Source organism: Pogona vitticeps, chromosome 15 (genome assembly GCF_051106095.1).
Source record: "Pogona vitticeps strain Pit_001003342236 chromosome 15, PviZW2.1, whole genome shotgun sequence".
Lineage (NCBI taxonomy): Eukaryota > Metazoa > Chordata > Lepidosauria > Squamata > Agamidae > Pogona > Pogona vitticeps.
In genome coordinates, this window is record NC_135797.1 from 14,051,456 (window position 1) to 14,071,276 (window position 19,821).

The window sequence follows — 19,821 nt, forward strand, 5'->3', positions numbered from 1 at the left end:
GGACAGCCATAGGAGCCGTCTGTGGACACGTGGAAGCTGTGCCCGCTGTCATAGCAACCCTGCTTCCCTGCCTCCCCGCCTGGTTTTTTTTAAAATTTATTTATTGCGGGAGCCCAAAACCAGGGCAAACTCATGAGGTGTCTTTATAAAAGCTTTAAGAGAAGTGGCAAGGCTTCAGTGTTTTTGTTTTATATCCATGAATGTGTGTGTGTGATGTGTATGCAAATTAAAAATAGCTTCAATTTGGCTGTCCTGCATTCTTGACCTTCTGGGTGACCTCATGCTTCGGAGAACCAGAATGGGCCGGAGGGAGGCAGCCTGGGTGACGGGTTGATGTCGCCAGGAAGCAGATTTTGCTTGGGACAGAAACAGTCTCCTCTGGAACTGGCCGGGAACTGTGGAACAGGACCATTCTGGATTTGAGCCTTCTCCCGTTGCTAAGGCGCGGAGTGCACATCCATCCATCCATCCATCCATCCATCCATCCATCCATCCATCCATCCATCCATCCATCCATCCATCCATCCATCCATCCATCCATCCATCCATCCATCCATCCATCCATCCATCCATTTATTGAAGATATATCTACATGTTGCTGTTTTTTTGGCTTTGAGGAGACATGGGGAGGCGTGAGAGGGTGGTCATCTGGATCCCGACCCCCTCAGAAAATCTGCTGCGCATCATGGGATAAAAATATAAGGTTGGATCCCTCGTGAGGCTTCTCAAAGAGTAGCCTCATCGGTGTCTTCTTGGAAATCATAAGCTGGATCGTAAACGGGCCGGTGGTGGTGGGAAGCTTAGGCCCTGTACAATGTGGGTTGTCTTCCGTCCGGTGACACAGGTCTCTTGGTCTCGGAAGGGAGCCCTGCCGTCGGTGGCTGCTCGTGACGTGGCGGGGAGGGCTGTGTGAGCCTCCCAAACCACCCTGCCCTGCGTTTCTCGGCTCTTCCCGCTTTCCTCAGAGCGGTTAGATTACGTTCTGCCGCCAATGCCTGCTGATGAATGAGATTAAAATCTGAAATTCTTTCTGGCGGTGTTTTGCAGCTGGCTGGCTCAAGATTCCCTCGCGCCTGTTTTGCGTTGTTTTCTTATTGGTTCGGAGAGTCCAAGGGGAGGAACAGCTTGTTCTGGGTTCTGAACTGACTTTATTACTTGGAAAGAGTGAGAGAGAGAGAGAAAAAGCACACACAAACAAAAGAAAAGAGAAATGATGGCTGCAAAAGGGGGGGGGGATTCCTTTGAGATAATGATTTGAGTCACCACCAAACATCTGGATGGTCTCCGGGCATCTTGGTTTCGTTTGACAGATGTTCTCAGCCCCCCCCCTCCCTTGAGCCCCTTCTGTTTCGGTTGCACCTGTTGTGTTTTTTGTGGTTGTGCCTTCGCACTCTCACCGAGGGCGGTGAGAGGGTGCAGGCCACCTTTTCTCCCTGGGGGGGCGGGTGGGGGGGGAAGAGTGTGCCACCTCACCTGGGGTTTGGACTTCCTGCGTTTGTTCTTTGCACGTTTGTTTTTACTAAAAACAACCTGCAAAGAACAAGAGAAGGAAATTCGTGGTAATCCAGAAGAAGCCGAGGGCTTGGTTGAATGTTCCAAAATGGATGTGTTGAAGCCTGTTTGTTGTGATAATAATAATCTTAGAATGGCAGAGCTGGAAGGGACCCTTTAAGAGCATCCAGTCCAGCCCCTATCAAGGGGGGATTTGAATTCCTGACCTCTGGCTCTGCAGGCGGAGACCTGAAACCACCAAGCTATCCAGCTGTTCAAATAGGCATACCTTGAATTTGGTTGAATGGACGGTGGCAGGATAACCAGCTGCTGGAAGTTGGAATAGAAATGATCGAAGCAGATGCTGAGTGATGCGGAACGTTGTCGGCCCCTGAACCTTAGAAGTATTTCTGTTTGGAAATAAGTTTTGATCACTAGTGTCGTGTCCTTGGTTTCCATGTATGGCCTGGAATTGTGGGGTTTAACACAAGTTCTCTCCCCCCCTCTCTCTCTCACACACACACAAACACACACAAAAACACACACTGACATGTGGGTTTGTCACAGGATGCTAAGAATTTCCAGGATTTGGAGAGGGTGGCTTGGAAAGAAATACTAGGGTGAATGACTAAAGACTAAGAAATTGTAAATGGAGACATTTTTTTTAAAAAAAACCCACATAAATACCTTGGTCATGTCATGAGAAGTGAAAAGGATGGCCAGTGACAGCTGATGAATCAGGATAAAAATTAGCGGAAGAAGAGCAGGGGATATGGAAGAACGTATGTATTGGGTGGAAGAATTTGAGAAGGTGATTTGAACGCAAGGCAAGCATCGCCTTTGGGAAAAGCCCTTTCTGAAGCTGTGATGACTTTCAGTCGCTGGTAGGAGGGGAACAAGAAATCAGTTTGCCCTGAGCGGTTTGTCTCCGAGCCCAAGGAGCACATGCGGTTTTCTTTCCCCTTGCTTGATCCTGTCAACACCCCTGTAAGGTAGGACTGGCTGAGAGGGAACGGCCGACCCGACCTCGGCCGTAACGCGATTTGTGGCTGGGCGGGCTGTCTTGAACCACCCAGAACAACCACTTTTAATATATACTTTATAGGACATTTTTTGGGCTCTGAAAGAGCTTTCGGGGATGCATTTTGAGGTCCCTCCACAACACCTGCAAAGTGGTGCATATTTAGTTAAAAAAATTAAAAAAAATGGGTTAGGTTTAGGGGCTTTTTCCTGTTGCATTAGCAGTTTTTTAAGAAAATGTTGAGGTGGGAGTCGCGGTCAGGAGTCCCTCGACCAACATGTGTGTCCCACCCAGATTTCCGGAGGTGTCTTCCTACATCCCCCCCCACCAACTCAGCCTCCTCCATCATCCTGGATCTCCTTTTGGGACCTGCTTGCAAAACCATGCTTTTCCTAAGCTGCTTTTCATGGGTCCCTGGCCAAATTTTTTTAAAAAACAAATGGACATGCAGCAGCGTGGGATTTATTTATATATCTAAACCGCCCATCTGACCACTGGCCGCTCTGGGGAAGGGTACAACACTAAGCCATATAAACGGTAAACCATATAAACGGTAAACCATATAAAGTGGGCCTTGATGTACGAAAAGTTGGCATTAAAATAGGATAAGTCTTTAAGGAGCCACATCTTTTTGTATTCTGTCCTTGTTCTGTTTCTTTGGATTTTGCCTGATAATCCATAGAAACACGTACCTCAATAAACATGGATGGCTTCTCAGCCGTCTTGCAAACCCCACCGTGGCGTTCCCCCCCCCCGGCTTTCCGGTCCCTGATGTTTTGCTACGTTGCAAGGGTTTGTGGATGCCAGGAGAAGCCTGACCCTGTTTCTAGGGCTCTTACAGTACAGGGTGGCCGGGAGCCAGGGCTAAATATAGGACCGGCACAAAACGGGATGTGGGAAAAGAATCGCATCCGGATGGGCTCAGCCCTGCCGCTCAGGGCCACCACCACCCCCCGGGCTGGCGGGGCCCTCTCGAGACTCGGAGGATCCAGAGGGGGTTGGTGTGGGCTCCTAAAGGGACATCTAGCATCATCCTTCACTGGTGCAGGGAGTCCAACCAGCCCCTGTTTCAAAGCCTCCAACGACGGAGGCCCATCTCCTGCCGAGAAACGGTGCTTGCTCTGAGAAGTGTCCCCTGGACGCTGATTCGCATCTGCCTCTCTCGTCATCTGGATCCTTTTATTGGCTCCTACCCCCTGGGGCTGAACCGTGAGCCCATCGTCCACAGGAGGGTCCTTCAGGTATTTTGAAGACGGGCCAACATTTTGCTTTGCAGGAACCCTCCCCTTTTCAGGCTGATGGGGTTCCCTCGACCGTTTGTCGTTGGGCTTGGTTTCCAGAGCTTTTACAGCCCTGGTGATGCTCATCCGGACGTGTCCTTGAGGGGGAGCCCAGGGTCCTCCTTCAGCTGGGGGGGGCCAACGCCAGAGCTGGGCCTTGGAGCGAGGTGTAATCCAAGCTGGAGAGAAGCGGAGAGGGAGGCTGAATCCTGAAAGGTCCCCGTCGAATTCCACCTGGAAACGTCCCGAGCACCATTTCCGTTCTACTTAGGTGCTGGTGGGTCTACTCGGGGCAAGCCCTGTTTTGGCCTGGATCCCAAACCAGGATGGAAATGGCGGGGGAGACAACGAGACGCCTGCATTCGCCGTTTTGACAAATAAACTCTCCCTTGCGGTGTGCGCTTAAGAATGGCCGCACCTCCGAAAGGATCCGCCGTTCTCTGCCCTCACCGTGGGTGTGGTTCCCCAAAAGGATGCGTTGGGGTTCAGCGAAGTGACGATGGACCTTTTAAAGCCGGGTGGGGGGCAGGTTGGCCTTCGAGAAGCAGAGCGGAAACCAGACCCAAACCTCCCTGCTTTTGCTCCTGCGACTCTCCCTAATTTTGGGCAACGCGGAAGGGCTGCGATTCCTGAATCATTTGGCTAAGTGGGGAGGTGAGTGTGGAAGAAGAACGAAGCAGCAGCCGGGTGAGGGTGGATTCACACGCGTGTGCATTGTTTCCTCTCCCCCCCCCCAACCAAGGAGTGCTCTAGAGATGGAGGGAGGCTCGGAGAGAGAGACGAAGGGCCCACACTTTCATGCACCCTGGCATCGTTTATAAACGGCCCCCTTCTGAATTTGGGTCAAGCTTTTTCAGAGGGTAGGGGTGGGTGGTTGGGTATACTTGTGCCGTGTGGACCCTGCTTTGACCAAACCTTCTGCTGTGACAGGGTGTGTGTGTGTGTGTGTGTGTGTGTGTGTGTGTGTGTGTGTGTGTGTGTGTGTGTGTGTGTGTGTGTGTGTGTGTGTGTGTGTGTGTGTGTGTGTGTGTGTGTTGGTGTTGTTTGGTTGCCATGGGAAAGGTGTCGGGCAGCCTCGCTGTCACTCTGCCTTGTGTGTGTGTGTTTGTGGGGGGGGGGGGGAGAGGCGTGGGCCTGCCAGGCTGGGCGAAGTGTTTCTTGAAAGCTGCGGCACTGACTCATCGGGGAGACAACGTGGATCGTTTTGTGCAAGAGAGCAAGCCGAGCTCCCGTTTTCTCCTCCAGTTCCTTCGAAGTCTCTCCTCCCCCCCCGTCCTGGCTTCAAGGTGATGGCTGATCTCTGCCAGGCTTCCTGTGCAGCCTGGCTCCCATTCCATCGTGGCGTCCCATAGGCCAGAGGGGGGGCCCCCGAGGCCATCTAGACCAATCCTGTGTTCGGTGGATGGCCTTTCGGTTTTGAAATGGAGGTCGGGTGGCCGTCTGGTGGGGGTGGGTTTCCTGCCTTGCTGAGGGCTAGACTTAGATGACCTTGGGAGTGGGGTGACCCTCCCCTCCAGGTCCTAGAATTTGGGGGGGGGCTGCCCTCCAAGTGGGGAGGATTCCCCCCCCCCATGCATGTGAAGCTTCCTGGGGTTTGCAAACCAGCCGGTGTGGGGAGCCTGGATCCAGTGCCGGTGGGCGGGCAGGCGTCTCTGCGCAGGCTGTGGGAGGGGTGAGAAATTTCTCCCCCCTCTGCCGGCCGCGTGGGGACCGGCCATCTGTAAGCCCAGCCGGTGCTGGACTGAAGACCTGCCAACGGGGCGGGTGGGCGCTTGGCGCTCTTGGCAAAAGGTGCTGTTGCGTGGCAGATAACTACCGGATTATATAATGGCTGCAGCCTGCCTACCTTGGCATGCGATTAGCCGGAGGCCCTAAATCATTAATGCCTTGGCAATCTTGCCGTTAAGTAGGTCAGGAAGGAGATGCGGAGGAGTCGGAGGGCAACGGCAGGGACTCCAGAGCCCAGCGAGGGAAGGAGGAGAAGGCCCTCTCGGGAGACACACACACACACACATGTTGTTAGGGGCTGCCTGACCCAAACCTGAATGTCGCCCCTCTAAGGCCCCGCTTGTCCATTTTGATGCTATTTTGGGAACTGTTTAGGGAGACGGTCTTGGGGTTTTGGAAGCCGAAATAGCCTTTGCTCTGTATGTGTGTGCGTGTGCGTTTGTGCATGGCCTGCGGGTGTGTAAAGAGCGAGGGGGGGTGGGAAATGTGGGGGGAGGGAGGTGTCTCTCAGACCCTCCGCAGCTACCCAGGCCATCCCATAAACCCTTTGGGCCGGCCGTGTGAACCTTGCTCAGCTCGGCTCCCTCGGGGTGGAGTTAATCGGGTTAGCTGGGGAGGGGGACGTCGCGCATTGGGATCGGCCCCCAAACCTGGGCTCTTAACAGGAAAAGAAAAGGGGAAAAAAGAAAGCGACACTGCCTGGGAATGTCCTGATGGGGTCGGCCGTCGTGGGTTGCAATGCCAGCCTGGCTCCAGGCTAGGATGCCTTTAAAGGGAGACCTGGCCAGTTCGTGGGAGGGGACAGAGGGCTAGAGAAAGCCTCCAGTCTCTGGGGCAGTCTATCTGAGAGCGCTAGATGCAGAGTGCTTGATGGTGTAGGCTTAGATTCTGGATTGCTTTTTAAAGAAATGCTCAATTGCTTGAAAGCCAGTGTTGGAACAGAACAGATGAAAAAACAACAACCCTATTCGACTTGCGTAATTCTCGTCGTTATTGTTATTCGTGGGGCTTTTGCTTGAATCGTGTCATCAGTTCCTCTACGGTCCTCACTCTGCCCACGCTCTCCGTTGGTGTCTCTGCTAAGTGGCCATTTTCTTTTTTGTCCCTCCCCATCCCCGGACTATAAAAACAGCAAGTTTGAGCGGTGATGGGGGGCTGGATTGGATGACCCTTAGGAGCCCACCTGCCAGGTCCGTTCTGATCCCAAATAGAAGCCCACCCTTTTCTTGCTTGTGGTCACTCGGAGAGGTGCTAATTCCCCTCCCATGCACACAGACGCGCACCCTGTGTGTTGACTTCACTCCCTTCCCGGCGTCCGTCCATCTGTTGGTTTCACTTCTGTCTGTCCCTGTGCAAGAAGGAAGTTGATCAGTGAGACCGAAACTGGTGGTTCTAACAGTCACAGCTTGATGCCGCTTTCGGGATTGGCAGGCAGAGACCGTTTTCGGCATGCTTTCTCTCTCCGTCTCTCCTTGGGGGCCCCCGCTTTTTATTCTCTCAGCACCCCCCCTTGGTTCACAGAACTGTATAGTGGAAGGGGACCCCTAAGGGCCATCTTACCAGGGCCTGGTGGGTCCCTTTCTTAGCCAAACCGCTCCTTCTGGCACCGAAATTCCTCTAGACGTCGAATGAGAATCTCACCTCTTCTAATTGACATCTGTCGGTTCGGGTCCTGCCCTCCGGATCGGATGTCCGTCTGGGTCCATCTTCCAGTAACAGCTCTTCAGAGACGGGAAGATGGTTCTCATGCTCACACCAGACGGATCGTGACCCCCAAGGCCTCCCGTGCCAATACGCAAGGCGGAAGGCATTGTTTTCTGTTCTCTGCCGCGTCTTCGTTTCATCTCAAGGAGCCCCTTTCTGTTTTGAAGCGTAGAAGGTTTGCACCCAGGAGTCGACAGATCGGCTGAAAACGAGAACCTGGTCCTGTAGCGTAGGGCGTTCTCCCCGGTTCAGGATCTCCAGCGTCCACGCAGGCCACTCCCTGCAAGGCGCCCTTCATGTCCATGGGCACGCAGGTGTGCCTGCATGGTGTCGATCCTCAGTCGGTGCACCCCACTGAAATCGGGGTGGACTTCAGCCAGTCTCCAGGGACAGGCAGAACAGGACAGTCCCTGGGCCACGCAAGCAGAGGGGCGCACCTGGAACCGAGCCTAGAAGAAGTGGTGGTGGGGCGCTTTTTTTTGAAGGGGGAAGAATCAGGGCTCTGAGAATCTCTGAGCAGTCATGCCTGTAAGAGCATTAGGGGAGTGTCTGTCCCATTTCCCCCCCCCCGCCCTAAATTATTTCTTGAAGTTTTTTCTGGAGATTGCGGGGGGTGAAGCAGGAGCCCCTCCATGCAAAATGCAAAGTGCACACAAGCGGGATGTGTGTTGACATGGAAACAGGCCTTTCTGGAGACCTGCCCTGGCATCGGGCAGGAGTCTCACCCTCACGCCGTCTTCTTCGGTGATTTTTCTCACCTTTTCTGGCCAAGTCAAGAAGCCCAAGTTGTTCTCAGGTGGGGGTCCGTTGGGATCTTCCACCTTGGGAGCTTGGGAATGAAATGTTTCTGGTGGGAAGATGTGACTCCCGGGGGTACGTCCACCCGCCCCGATGGTGTTGCCGGCCACCTCCGACCCCCACCCAGAAGGGTACCCCTCCTGTGACACGAGTTGGGTTGACCAACATGCCTCCGTTTGGAGGTCAGGGAAGAAAAAAAGGGGGGGAGTCCAGATGGAGAGAACAGGAGAATACCTCGGGTCGTGGTGGCATCCACCAGCCTTTCTGGTGGCCGTGACCAGAAGAGGCAGAAGGCCCTCCAATCGCAACATAACAATATGTTCAGCAAGTCAAAGCCCCCCCTCTCCCCCGGGGTTAATGCTTCCTCACCTTCAACAGGACTAGTCCAATTAACGCCCTCAGAACAGCTAAGGAGCTTAACGCTTGTGGCAGAACCCTCAGCGCTGGTGCATCGTTAAGCGGAGGGGCTCTCCATGCGCTCTTAGCCTCTCCCTGACCAGTGGCGGTCCAGCCTCTGTTTCTAGGATGGAAACTCTCCCGTCTTGTGCTTTGCCAGAGGGGACCCTTTGGCTTCTTGTGCTTGCTTGTCAAACTAGCTGGAAGGTCTCCAATCCATCATCCTCCCAGGCCATCCCTTGTAGCCCCAGGTGGTGTGGAGTGTTGGGAGACTCTTCCTGCTATGGAGTCGGAGGAATCTGTCATTCCAAGACACGAGCTTAGTTGGTTTTCCGGGTGAAAACCCTCCAAATCTTTAAAGATGGCCATGGGGTCCCTTTGCCGTATACATTAGGGTTTAAACCCAGGCCCGCCATTTGTCAGAAGGCTTGGCTTTCTAGATGCTCGACCGCCCTCAGATCTGGAGGGCTGATCCAGACCAGAATTTGAGGATTTGGGATTTTCTAGACCCCCTCGGAAAAACAGACTGGCTGAAAGCCTCCCCCCCCCCCCAAAAAAAAATTATTCCTGGCATTTTGAATGGGTTTGCTGCAGAAGGCCCAGTTTCTGGTGAACGAGATTATTTCCAAAAGTTGCATTTATGGATCTAAGATTGAGAAATAGATCAGAAAAATGCATGATTAGATTCTCTCTTTGTTTCCCCCCCCCTCTGCTTAATATATGCATTTCTCCCCCTTCCTATAAATTATATCCTCAATTTCTTGTTGTTACCGTCAGTGTTAGCATCTTTTCTGTCTGTAATGAGATTGTGGTATGTACAGTACAGGGGGGAAGTTCTGTGTTTTTTTTTTTTAAGGAAGAATTTCTTGCCACCCACCCCCCCTTTCTAATGTAATAAAGACTCTTGGTTTTGTGTAATGCACATTGTGCTGGTAAAAATCAATGCAAGGAAAGGTGGAGGGGTGTGGGGGAAATGAACGCGGCACTAGAAATGTGGGCATTTAAGCTTGTGTGAGAAAAATATTGATCCTCTTGGTTTCAAGCAGGGAAAGGGGGGGGAGTGTCTATGGAAAGTGTTTGGGACTTAGGGCAAATGCAAGGTCAGAATGGAAAAAGCCGAGGCTCTTGATGTTTTAATTTCTTCTGACCTGAGCATCGCTCCTGCTTCACGGCCGTGCGCTGGAGACGAGCGGAGGGAGGAGCGAAGGGAAACTGGGTCCTGAGCCAGGCTGAACAATGGATGCCACCAAGGGCTGTCTCGAACCCACAGCTCATGGCTTGTCTAGCAAAGGAAGGGTCAGCAGCCCGGCTGCTGGGGGGGGGGCTTTAATGGCCTCATGCCATTAATGGACTGGACGTTGGGGGGGCTTGCCACAGCGAAGGAGGAAAGGACATGCTCCGAGCTAATGGTGTATTTTGAAGAGCAGATTTTCACCCTCGTGGGCCCAATTCCAGTCCCTCCCGTGGGGGGGGGGATGTTCAAAAACACAAGAGTGCCGGATTGAGCCGTGTGGACTGCAGTTGGCTCCTGTTTCCGTCAGGGGCGGGTCTTTTGTGAGGTTCACAGCTCTGAATTGGGGCCCAGCGTGTCCTCCAACAGTTTGCCTTACAGCAGGAATAGCGAGCAACCCTCTGCTGCTCTTCTTGGGAACATCCCTTTCCCCCCAGCTAAGCCTAGCCGGAGCAGGGAAGCGGGAGGGAGGGAGGGGGTGTTTCGTCAGTGACCTCCTCCTCTGAAGATCCGTAACAGTTGCAATTAATTGTTGCTCTGTAACTAGTAACTTATTTATTTATTTATTTTTACTGAACCAAAGCTTTTCCAAGAGGGAGTTCAGGATCGCCTGCTTCAGCCTTCCTAAGGACAGCCGAAGGACTTCAGGGGGTCCTTGTAAGACAAATGGATTTATTGCCATGTAGGCTTTTTGTTTTGCCTTTGTTTTAATACCAAAAAGGGATACAGGGAAGCGCGGAACGCATGCTCGCTTTCTTAGCCGGACGAATAACATGCGCTACACCACAAAGGACAAAAGACGGTGATAAAAAATTCCCAAGGTTGCCTGCCCTGTGGGGGGGGGGCGATTTAAACTGTTTCAAGAGGAATTTGGACGTGACTCTTCCCCCACTCCCCCCCCCCCGGTTTTACGCCCTTCTTGTTTCCGCCTGAAGTTTATTCAAAAGAAAAAGGAGCATAAAAATGATGAGACAGAAATGAGTCGTGTCACCTATTAGAGGCTCTTTTCCCAAGTTGCCAACTTTTTTCTTTTCTGGGATATTTTGGGTCAAACAGGAACAAATCTGACAGAGGTAACTTTCTTAAGGTCCGGCTTTTTGGCTGCTCAGTCCTGTGTGTGTGTGTGTGAAATTCCACCCCCACCACACCAACTCCTTCCTTAGCCCATAGATGTGCGTGCGCACACAGACACACACACAGAGGGGCTGTCCCTCTGCACATGCTTGAGCCCCCCCCCTCTGTCATCCTGTGGACGGACGGGCGGGCGTTTTGGGCCAAAGCAGCTGGATGTCTCGATGACAGAGAAGGAGGGAGGGCGCCGGCAGAGTGTGACCCTTGGAGAGGGGGAGAGAAGAGCGCTGGCGTTTGGGAACATTTGTCCAGGCGGTGGTTTGCAAAAGGGGCTGGATTTGGGGTGTGGGTGTGTAACAGTGGCAAAGGATGGAGTTTTTGCTCTGCGCCAGGGGTGGCATCTGGTGCGAGGCCTCCTTCCGGGCGCCCAGGGCTGCCCCGGCTACGTGGAGAAGGACTCCAGCCAGCCTCTCCCCTCCCCACCTCTCTTGTGCCATTTCACTCTTTCCACCGGGGAGTTAAAATTAGCAACTTCCCTCACCCCCCCTCCTCACTCTGCCATCATCCCCGCCTTCCTTGGGCTTTTCTCCTTCCCTCCCTCCCTCCCTCTCTTCCTAAAGGCCAGGCCTGCCCCCCCCACCCGGACGGATCCCAGCCAGCCACCGCAAAAGAGGTCAGTGTTGCTTTTTAAAGCCCTGTTTTGGGAACGGGGACCGAACTGGCCCGGACCCTCCCCGTGAGATCCTGACCGGAGACCCTTGGCCGCTGGCCAGAGAGAGAGAGAGAGAGAGCCGGGCGGAATGCGATTATTCCCGAGCGGGCTCCTCCGTGTGGTGTGTTCCTTTTTCCTGTTGGCCTTCGCACACTTTCCGTTTCGGGGTGGCTCGGTTGTTTGGGTCTGAGGTTTTCTCTTTTCGGAAATTCCCGAAATAGATCCTGCAGGCGTGCTGGCAGAGGGGGTGGGGGGTGGGGTGGGGTTTGTTTTCCTGCGTTTAGGGCCTTTCCCCCTCCTGCTCCTCTGAGCCCTCCGCCCCCACAAGGCCCGTTAGAGCAAGGGAAAAGTCTTGACCGGGGAGGGGAAAAAAGTTTCCTACAACTTCGGAGGCCGACGGATTTTCTTGCTGCTCTCCGCCCAGCTTTGGCTGGCGAGAAGCTCCTTTCCTTCCTCAAGTCCGGCTGGTGCTGATCACGGCTCTCCGAACTTGGGAGGTGAAAGCCTGTTTTGCAACCAGCTAGCGGCTCTTGTTGCACCCTCTTAGGGTTGAACAGAAACCTCCAAGCCATGATCATCCTCCTTTATTAGGATCACCTCATGGGAGCACCCTTAGTAATATGGGTCACCCTCGTACCTGCCTTTCCTACAACATTGAAGGTACAAACTAGGAGATACGCTTAGCACGTTCTTAGAAGGAGTGCTTCCCCAAGCCGTGAAAGATATCAGTTTGTCTCAGTGCATACTTTTCATCACTTCTGTGTTTTGCAATCTAGCCTGTTTGGTTTTTTTTTAAAATCAGTTTTGGAAGGTAAATGAGGGGGCTTTTTTAACAGTTGTGTATCTGGTGAGAGGCAGGCATCTCCAGATAATTTCTGCCATTGGAGAACAAACAGGGTTAATTGTGGGGCATGCACTTTATCAGGTCTTGCTTGTCCTTGAGAGTTACCTGGGAATGTTTGCTTCTATGGAGATGAGAAAAAAATGACTCTAACCAGAAGTTTCATAAAGAGACAGAGAGGGCAGGATAAATAATTTCATTTCACACAAACAAAATCAGAAGCATCTTTTCCTCTTGCTGGTTTGATCTCCAGGTCAGAGTTTACTTTGTCATCTGTCAGTGTCCATAAATTTTGGGAAGCATCTCAAGTGGGGGAGTGAGACAGCTAGCAATCCACACACACACCCGCAATTTTGTACAGGGGTGGGTGAAAATTTCCTCAATTTATAATTGTTTGCATCTTCTCCCATGTTTAAAGTGGCGTCAAACCAGTGTATGTTTCCAGAGGGGTCTCATTCTCCGACTTTGTTTTATTTATTTCAAGTATTTTAACCCCATCTTTCTCTTAAAAAAAAAAAAGGACCCAAGGCGGCTGGCTTATATAATTCAAAACACAATATTAAAAAGCTAAACACAGTGAATGATTTGAATAGGAAAGAAGACTGAATAACATTGGGTAAAACCATTGTGAAAATTTAGATTTAGAAGCCGTAAAATAGAAGCCATTCCTGTGTGTGGTCTTCTAGAGAGAGAAAGACTTTCCCTAGATAGAAAGTTTGGTACAGTATAAAGTTTGCGAACCTTTTAAGATTTGGGAGGTGGCCCTCGAGGCTCAATCTCTGTACAAGTGCAGAATTAATATGGTTTCACCTGCTGTATTTTGAGGCCATCTTTTCCTACGAAGAGTTTAAGTAATACATGACATGCAATTCTCCTGCGGGAAGGGCCGTCCATGTGTTTGCTTTTCCTGGGATACACGCTTCCTTTGACGTTTTCCAACTGATATTCCCCATTGGCCAAAAGAAGTTTGTGTGGTTTTTCCAAAGATCACACAGACTTGAGTTGTGTGCGTGATGGTTTGTGTGTGGAATTTGAAAAAAAAGAAAAGAAAGAAAAACGAAAGAATAAAACTCCTGTGGTTCGTTCCCAAGGATGGGAAACCAATACATCGGTGCATAATATTCGTGCATAATATCTGAGCATGAATTTGTGGAGAGATTTCGTATAAAACCAAATTAACAGGAGTTCTTTTTTCCCCCAACCTCTGCATTATTTTGTGGCTGTTCCTGGGCAAATAGAGCCCGAAGGGAGCTTGGAGGTCATCTAGGCTGACCCCAGCCCGTGCAGGAGTTGCTCAGCCAAAGCGTAAAAGTAGATTTGAGATTTCATAGCAGGTAGTCGGCAGGAAGGGGAGGGCAGAGGGTGCCCCATGTGGATCTGCGTTCATTTTGAGGGTGCCTTGGCAAAAACCTCCACCTGTAGCTGCGTCTGAGTGGTTCACCTGGCCTGCTGTGCCCTTAATTCTGCCGATGGGATAGTAGTGCTCATCCTGCACACCTGGAAGGGGGAGCGGAAGGTGCTCAGCCCTGCTCATGGGATGCAGACCCCCACCTCTGTTGTCCACCAAGGAGGTCACGAGGGGTGAGGGGTCCCAGGTTATGGGGTCGCTCTGCCTCATCAAGGAGGCCTGATCTGGCCCACCTTCCATTCTGACATTTCTCAGGTCAAGGAAGCGCAAGTTACAGGCCTGGGGAATCGCCCCTCTGCTTGCTGCCGCCTGAGGCCCTGGAGGGCAGCGGCCTGTCAGAAGTGGCAAGACCAGGGCCCGGAAATCCTCGTTTGAAAATGACGGCGTGGGTCTTATTTTAACAACCCAAGCACGCTGTTTCACTTCTTTTTACGCTTGCTTCTGAAGCTCCTTTGCACAGCCCTTCGAGATGGGATTTCAAAGTTTTCATAGCTGAGCAAAGGAATCAAGGAATAATCAGCTGGCGACTTGAAAAATTCTTCCTGTTTTCTGATCAGCAAATGAACAATTTCATATCAATGCATTTAGTGGGTTTGCTGTGTTTTTTTTCCCCCAAAAAAACCTCCGGACAATTTCAGCCAGGATGGGCATCAGCTGCCCTATCAAGAAGGTTGATTTTTTTAAATAACCTTCTTGGGTTTTTGGCAGAACCGTGCATCCTCCTGATGCAGAACAAGGAGCGCAAGGCGAGCCTGCTGGGCCGTGAGATGCATTTAATTTTGGAGAAATGCACGCATGTATTTTTTCCTTGGAGGCAGCCAGCATGTGTCCCGGCCTTTTGGTGATGATGGTGGCTTTGCATTTTCAGCTGTTCTTGAAAAAGCTGGCGAGAGATTCCACTGGGGCACACACACAAAAAATTTAGTATAGTATTCGTTTGATCCTTTTAAATATTTGGATACTCAGGTTAGCTTTAAAGGCTGTCTTTTAATGCTGTAAGCCAACCTGGGTCATTTTTAAGGAGAAAGTCAGGGCATGTAGAAATCTATTGATCGATTGGTCTGTCTGTCTGTCTGTCTGTCTGTCTTCATACATTCTGTTTTGTTATACACTTTTGTTTAGTGGGGAAGCCAGGTTAATCTGATTGAAGAGTCTGGTTTGTGGAAGTGAAGGGGTTGGTCCCAGAATCATAGTATTGGAGGGATACCTAAAGGTCATCTGGTCAACCCCTGATAGCCTCACAGCTAAAGCACTTCTGTCCAATCTCCCCCAGTAATGAGAGCCCACCACCTTGAACCATTCTTATCCTTGGGAATGAATGGATGAAAACAGGCAGGTCTTATTGCTGCCTGGTTTAAGGATGACCCTTTGCAAAGTCCGAGATGGGATTGGATGGGAAGAAGAGGGTGAGCTGCCTTAAGAGGCAAAGAGCATTTATTGATTCCACCGAAAGACTCTTGCAAATTAACTTGCTTTTATTTTGGGACTTGATGGTTGGGGAAATGAACAGCAAGCTTCATGGCAAGGATGACTGTGGCGGCACATGACCTCACAGGAATGTAGTCTCTGGAGGGTTGATGTTTTGTCACTTTCTAACTGCGAAGCTGGGATTTCAGCTTGCTGGTCCCTGTGTTTCTAGTTTCTGTTAACTGCCAGGCTTAAGAGGAAGAAGGGGCTCTTCTCTTTGTTCCAAAAACCCATCTTTTGCTGCAGTTAAGGAATTTGGAATGAAATGTGTCATTTTTTGGAACATTTTGTGGCGAACCCCTGCAGGATAGAAGCCAGGTTTCTTCCTAATGCCATCCTTCTGTGTTTTTTCCCCCGTCTACTGTGTGTGGGAGCTGGCGGGCTCTTTGTTCTGGATTCGTGTCTGTGGAGACCATAAATCTCTGTTGCCTGTAAACCTGATTTATAGGGTGCAGAGTTTTAAGAAGAACACATCCCCATTATATGCCTTCATTTCCTTGTCCTGATGACCGCCTCTAATGCCTAAAAGATAGTTCGGTGTCATTGACACACTTTCTGTGCTTTGAAATGAGTCCAGCAGACCCCGAACAAAGGCAACCAGTGCATTGTTAACGCCTGACATATTTGCTATTGGGGCCCTTCACGATTTCCTTTACACAACCCTAAATTGGCAACGGGTGGAGTTGGCCTTGCTAGAGGGTCCCCCCCCCCCCCGTGTCCTTTTCTCTAGGATGGAGAGACAGGATCTCACCTGAGCCTGCCTGTCCTTTTCTCCACCTCATTCTTTTTCACACTGGAAACACACACACACACCCGGTTGCCTCTTGGGATTCGTCGTTCTCCTGGCGACAAGTATCAGAGGAAGGAGGGCGATTTTTAAAACCACAAAAGCAGGATATTCAAAAGAACCAAACCTGGAGGAACCGCAGAAATTTATTTCAGGCAGAATAAGTCCCTTGATGGAGCTAATTCGCCTGGAAACATTTGCATTGTCCGAAATGTTGATAGCAACAGATGATTTCCTCCCCACCCGCTCCTAATATTTAACTCTGATGAGAATTTATTAGGTTTAATGTTTAAACCGACATTCGGTGTGCTGATATTGAAGGCTTTGGCGATTTGCATAGTCTTTTATTGACCCTTTTATTCCAGCTACGTCAGCATTCAAGAGGGAGTCTCCGTGGACGATAAACTGGAATGATGTGATGTTGGGATGGACAGTGAGATGCTTTCCCTGTCCATTCATTAGCCACGTTTCCTGCTCGTGTGGAGCGCCTCTGATAGCAAATGGGGTTTCTCGTGCCCCGTGTGTCTTCCGTCCCGTTTGCCTTTATTTATTTTCAAATTGGTTTTGGATGTGGATTAACAATTCATTGCATCACTGCTACGAGGCTAGACCAAAGGTAATATAAAAACAAATAAGACGTGTTTTGTTGTCTTTTAACCGTTATGACCTTGTTGATTACTTTGAGATCCTAGGGGTTTTTTGGTAGGGTTCCCCCCCTCCCAATAATAGAAAGTGTGCTGGTTGTTATGATCTGTAGATTATGCTGCGTGCTTTTATTTCTTTTATTGTGATTTTTAAAAAAATGTCCATGTGGAAAAAGTATATAAGTATCATAGAAAAATGGAGTTGGAAGAGGCCTATAAGCATATATTGAGTCCGTCTCCTGCTTCATGCTTACGTGTCCATGCATTAAGCAGGGACTCCAAGCCTTCTAAGTCCCTTCCATTTTCCTATGATTGTTTGTGTGAATGTGAGGTTAGCCGGTGCGGTCTAGAGTTCGGAGCACGGGGCTTGAGAGGGCTGGGTTCGAGGGTCTGCTGGTTTCTGAAACTTGCCCAGCGCCATGGGCCGACTCCCTCGCCTCATGGCCTTGTCCTTAGGAGGATGAAATGGGTGAGCCAAGAGTCAGCTAGGCTTTTTTGAGTTGTGAAGGTAATAAGAAACAACCTGGCTCAGAGGTGCAAAAGCTGCCAGGGTCTGCGGTCCGCCTCTGGCACCCTTTCGGGGTGACCCCAGCACCCCCCAAAGAAGCAATGGGTCCGCAGCTTTTTCATGCAGATGGTTTTATTCCCCAGTACTGTGATGTGATGTTCCAGTTTTAAAAATATTCAGGAGGGTGGGATTTATCTCTCTCTCTCTGAGAAGCCACGCATCTCATGAACCCCATCTTTTGTGTCAGACAAAAGCTGATCCCCCCCCCAAGAAGGCCGTGATTGGGATGGAGCTGAGTTAAAAGGGACCCCCCTGGGGGGGGTGTTTCCCCAGGCAGAGAGGATCTGTAGCCGCTGGGAGGGGGATGGCCCACCCCCCCCCCCGTGTCCCCGGAAACTCCCCTGCTTTCCCTCGAAGGAACGCAGCACGTATGGAGAGGGGGAGAAAGAGAGAAAAGCTGGGGCTTTGCATATATTATTTTTAAAAGTGCAGTTCTATATTTTTAGCGAGCGCCTCATTATCACGGGGTAGAGGCTTTTCACAATGACACCTGAGTGGCAAAGGGGAGAGAGTTTATGGCAGTGCCTTTCCATCTTTCCTCCTGGAGATGAGAGAGGGAGAGGGAGGGAGGGTGGTTGGTTATTTCGTGCCCTGCGGGATGCCGGGAGGCATGTGGGTGGCGCATTGAACCGCTTCCTCTCGCTCGCCCTCCGTGCCACGGGGCAGGCGGACTCGGTGCAAGCAGATGGAGAGCAGGGAAAGGCGCCTGGCGGCTCTCGTGGGCCCGGTGGCGGAGCAGCCTTCCCGAAGATGAAACGGCGACATTGGCTCTTCCATTTTTGGCCGCCCCCTGTGCCCCAAAGTCCCGGGCATTAGAGTCTCCCCTCATGGGCAGCCGCGCACACACGAAGGCCCTTCCGGACGCCCCTGCCTCGAGAAAGATAAACAATGGCACCAAACAGAGCGACAGTAAAAAAAAAAAGAGTTTCCAAAGCGAAACACAGAATAGGATGCTTTTAAATCCGTTTGCTGGGTCGCCAAGCCGGATCGGGCTTTTGCCCGAAGCGTGGCGCTCGCCTGTTGCACGCGCACGTTGTTGCTCGTGTGGGTTGGAGTTTCAAGGAACCTGGGGCTTTCAAAGGGTCATGCAACCAGGGTGTGTGTGTGTGTGAAATGGGGCACGCCCCCCCACTCCTGTGTCGTCAGCAAGGGAATTTAGTGTTTGCTGGACTGTAACGAGGTGGGCAGGACTTGCTGGTTCCTGTCCTGAGGTGGCTTGCAAGGGCTGAAATCCTGTAGTAACTAGCGCTAGAGGAGAGCCACGGACTCAGAGAGAGAGTGTGTGTGTGTGTGTGTGTGTGTGAGAGAGAGAGAGAGAGAGAGAGAGAGAGAGAGAGAGAGATGCATCCACGCCTCTGCCAGTTCCATTCATTTTAGTTGGACCTTCTCCAGTGTGACTTCGCAGGCTATGCAACAGGATTTCAGCCCATATGGGTTTTTTTAAAAAAGCTAAAAAAACCAATAAACTGCAAATAAAACAGGGTTAAATAAATTATTCTGCTAAAGCCAACGGGCACTTAATAAAGTTTCCAAAGCCAACCTGAAACTAAACCAGTGTTCCGGGTTTTAATGGTGTCGGCTGTGGCCTTCAAAATGCAAGAGAGCAGGTACACGGATATTTGGGGGGGGGGGAGTTGGACTACAACTCCCAGAATCCTCCAGGCAGCTATGGGAGTTGTGATCCAGAGAGAGAGAAAGAGAGCACAAGCCTAGGGGAGGTTGGTCCATGGCTGGTGGACGTGGCCGCTAAATAGAACCTCCCTGTTCAGAGGCAGGCTATCTCGGACTACTGTCGGCTGGACAATGGGAGCAGAGGTGGGTTTTTTTGAACCTGAGGCTGGATGTCTTGTCAGCCTTAGGGGTGCTCTCAGTCTTGACTTCCCTCCCATGGCAGAAGAGGGTCAGACTAGATGACCCTCGGCGTTCCCCTTTGGACTTTACAGCTCTGTGAGACTGAGGAACCCAGGCCCGAACCCCACCCCACAGCCTGTCCAGACCCACCCTCTCCTTTTTTTTTCCTGGGCGTACACGTGCGCTTCCCAGGCTGGCTTCGGGGAAGGGAAATGGTTTCTGGCTGCCGTTCAGGGACACGCAGCCCCTTCCCAGAATCGCTGGCGCTCTGCGGTCTGATTGCCAGCTGGCAGCCCCCTAAACCCCCCCCGCTTCACGCAGAAGGCAAGGAGGGGGGCCCGGGCATCCAGACTGCTGGCATGTCCCTTTCCTGGATGGGCAGCCTCAAAACCAGAAGGCATCGGAGTAAGAAATGGGAGGTTACGTAGCGCCCGGGGGAAGAGATCATAATCGCAGTCGTAAAATGGCAGAGCTGGGAAGGGACCCTGTGGATCATCCAGTCCAACCCCGGTCAAAGAGGCACCGTTGGGGGTTCGAACACCCAACCCCCAGCTCTGTAGCCTTGCAACAAACTCTTTATCTACATCATCTCAGTAAATTTTTTTGCAACAGCCCTGCCAGGTAGGCCTGGCTCACGCAGGGGAGGGTCAGAACCTGCAGCCGAAGGCTTTGCCCACCTTTGGAAAACAAACCCATCCCTCGAGCGAAAACGGGTTTCCTAGTGTTTGACCATAGAGCGCCCGGCTTTTGCAGGCCGTGTAGTTAGCTTGCAGAACTCATTGCCACGGGGCGTTTGGGTTGGCTGGAAGCTGGGTCGCCCGGC

At 51.4% G+C, this 19,821-nt stretch overlaps 1 protein-coding gene across 7 annotated transcripts in view; it reads left to right on the forward strand.

The window, feature by feature from the left end:
• Positions 1-19,821, forward strand: part of MEF2D (myocyte enhancer factor 2D) — a 90,171-nt gene that overhangs the window by 16,289 nt on the left and 54,061 nt on the right. Inside the window, exon 1 of one of the 7 annotated variants that reach the window (XM_072984265.2) lies at positions 11,344-11,393. The exons of the other annotated variants lie outside the window; for them this stretch is intronic. The gene's annotated coding sequence lies outside the window, so the exon portion shown is untranslated. Of the gene's footprint in view, positions 1-11,343; positions 11,394-19,821 lie in introns of those variants that run through there. 7 annotated transcript variants of the gene reach the window in all.